At 38.5% G+C, this 3,011-nt stretch overlaps 1 pseudogene; it reads left to right on the forward strand.

Annotated features, from left to right (window-relative positions):
* Positions 1-1,517: 1,517 nt before the first annotated feature.
* On the forward strand, positions 1,518-2,020 carry LOC121025616 (40S ribosomal protein S12-like; annotated as a pseudogene).
* Positions 2,021-3,011: the final 991 nt, after the last annotated feature.

Here is a 3,011-nt window from a genome sequence, read left to right on the forward strand (position 1 = left end):
TGTGTCTATGTGTGTCTGTGTAAATGTATATCTTACTGTGGGTTATGATCAGAAAAGTTCGAAAATCTCTTCAACAAGTGTATGTCTAATGAAATCAAATATTCGAGGCGAAAAATGGGGTCCTTACATTTCATTGTATTTTTCTTTCACTTTAGAATTTTCCCTTTAACATGTGTGAAAAATAACCTCTCTTCAAAAAATTCTTCTCAGTGCTTTCATTCAAGAATTATACACTGTTTAATAGTACATAGCTCTGTCACACCTTTGTTTGGCAGGAATGAAGATACAAACTAGTTTAGGTGCCTGGAAATCATGATCTTTGGTGGGAATTGAGTTTCTTTAATCTCTTTACTCCTTTTTTAATGTTTGTATTTATTTTATTATTAATTTTAATATTTAATTAATTTATTTATTTTTAATGTTATTTATTATATATATTTTTTTGTTTTATTTATTTATTTATTTTATTTGTTTTATTTTTTTATTTTTGAGAAAGGGGAGGGCAGAGAGAGAGGGGGACAGAGGATCAGAAGCAGACTCTGTGCTGACAGCAGTGAACCTGATACAGGGCTGGAACTCATGAACTGTGAGATCACGACCTGAGCAGAAGTCAGATGTTCAACCGATTGAGCCATCCAGGCACCCACCTCTTTTCTTCTTTCATCGAGTGAAAGGTTTAGGCCTTCTCCTGTCACACAGTTTGACACAATTCACCCAGGCCTGCTGATGGACAGAAACAGTGTGACTCTTCACCTAAAAGCCTACCATTTATAATCTCAGAGATAATTAACTACTTCTCATCACCCCTCACTGCTTAGTTCTTGTAGTCTTTACAGTGATGCTAGATAAGCTCAAGTGACACTGTATAATTTTATTATCTGCCTTTCTAGAATTAAGACAAGGTCACAATGCCCCTCACCCACCCCCTGCTGTCTTGAGGTCAATAGTATGAAATTATAGCATTAATTCTGAACCTCAATCATCCTGAATTAAATGTGACTACATCTGCTTAATACGTGTATGCCATAGTTAATATGAATTCATTTATCTCCTAGACAGTTTTCATCATTTTATCTGTTGGTTTACAAACCAACTAATCAGATGTCCATTTCCTTACAGGTTATCAAAGAACAACAGTAGTACCTCAGTTATGGCTTCACGGTTTGAGGGAAGAAAAAGAACTCTTTACCAAAACAGATGAGCAAAAAGATTAATTGGTATCTCTTTATTAGTGATATCATTTAATAATTATAACTTATAGTAACTTATGGACAATTTAAGGAGAAACTAAGGAAATCCCAACAAAAGCAATATCTTAAATCTTACTGAGTATAAATAATTACTCTGAAATTTAATCCACCCCAGATGGCTAGTCTAAACCAGTCATAGTTATTCTATTGCCTTGCCAGTAATTGGTTCCAAATTTTCATGTGACCAATTGTACCAGGATTCATAGAAATACTTCCTCACTCCTGCTCTTTCCCTGCTGCTGGGTTGTGCGGGGGGTGGGGGGGTGCTCCAGTGTAGTCAAGATTTGGCTTCACCCATAAGTCAACACCAGCCATGGCTGAGGAAGGCTTTGCTGTTGGAGGCGTAATGAAGGTTAATACTGCTTTACAAGAGGTGCTAAAGACAGCCTTCATCCATGATGCCCTAGCACGTGGAATTCGCAAATCTGCCAAAGCCTTAGACAAGTGCCAAGCCCATCTTTGTGTGCTTGCATCCAACTGTGGTGGCCCTATGTATGTTAAGTTGGTGGAGGCCCCGTTGTACTGAACACCAGATCAACCAAATTAAGGTCGATGACAACAAGAAACTAGGAAAGCTAGGTAGGCTTCTGTAACACTGACAGAGAGGGAAAACCCCATTAAGTGGTTGGTTGCAGTTGTATGGTGGTTAAGGACTATGGCAAAGAGTCTCAGGCCAAGGATGTCATCAAGGAATACTTCAAATGCAAGAAATTAACGAATAAAAAAGTTGATTCTTTTTCCAAATAAATAAATAAATAAATAAATAAAAATACTTCCTCACTCCTGAGAGTGGTATTCTTTCTCTGGATGTTGGCATACCTGGGTTATGATGCCAAGAATTTCTGATACCATCTTTTTATTGCCTGAGGATGAAGCTGTTACCTAAAGGATGAAGCTCTTGACAAAGAGCTACAAAGTAAACAGCAAAGTAAAGAGATGAAAAAACACTGGATCCTTAATGACATTGTTAGGGAACTGCATCTATCAACCCCGCCCTACCTCTGAACTCCCTTGTTACATGACATAATAAGTTTCCTTATTGTTTGGGTATTATTCACAGTATGAGTGGGTTTTATTCATTATTAATAGCCAAAACGTTCTAACTGTTCTACTAAATGTTAGCACCACTTGGCAACATTGCGTTTCCCCAGATGCTGGTAAAATGATTTTTTCAATTTATCCTGTATTTTCCAGTGTAGTTAGAGAACACGCTGGAGAATATTCATGGCTCCAAAATTTTTTAAACTCTCCCAGATACCTAGTCCTCAATGGCCTGTCAGGATTCGTTTCTGTGAAAAGCTGCTATTCTCTTCCTTTCATCCAGGTACTCCACTGACCTCCACTGCACACTCACTCAGGTCAGGTTTGAGAATCCTTAACAGGAAACGCATAGGGGCACCTGGGTGGCTCAGTTGGGTTAGGCGTTTGACTTCAGCTCAGGTCATGATCTCACCATTCGTGAGTTAGAGCCCCACTCTGGGCTCTGTGCTGACAGCTTGAAGCCTGGAGCCTGCTTTGAATTCTGTGTCTCCCTCTCTCTCTGCCCCTCCCCAGCTCACACTCAGTCTCTCCCTTTCAAAAATAAATAAATATTAAAAAAAAAAACAAAAACAGGAAGCACATAAAGTTCTTTCCTTAATAGGAAGCGTATAAAGCATATAAAATGTGTTAAGATCCTGCTTTGTGCTGTTGCCTGTAACTGTTACCTGAACTCTGCTTAAGTCCTGAACTCTTTTGACTAGACTGCTTGGAATACATTTC

The sequence above is a fragment of the Herpailurus yagouaroundi genome, unplaced genomic scaffold (genome assembly GCF_014898765.1).
Source record: "Herpailurus yagouaroundi ecotype Mexico unplaced genomic scaffold, PumYag 28, whole genome shotgun sequence".
NCBI lineage: Eukaryota > Metazoa > Chordata > Mammalia > Carnivora > Felidae > Herpailurus > Herpailurus yagouaroundi.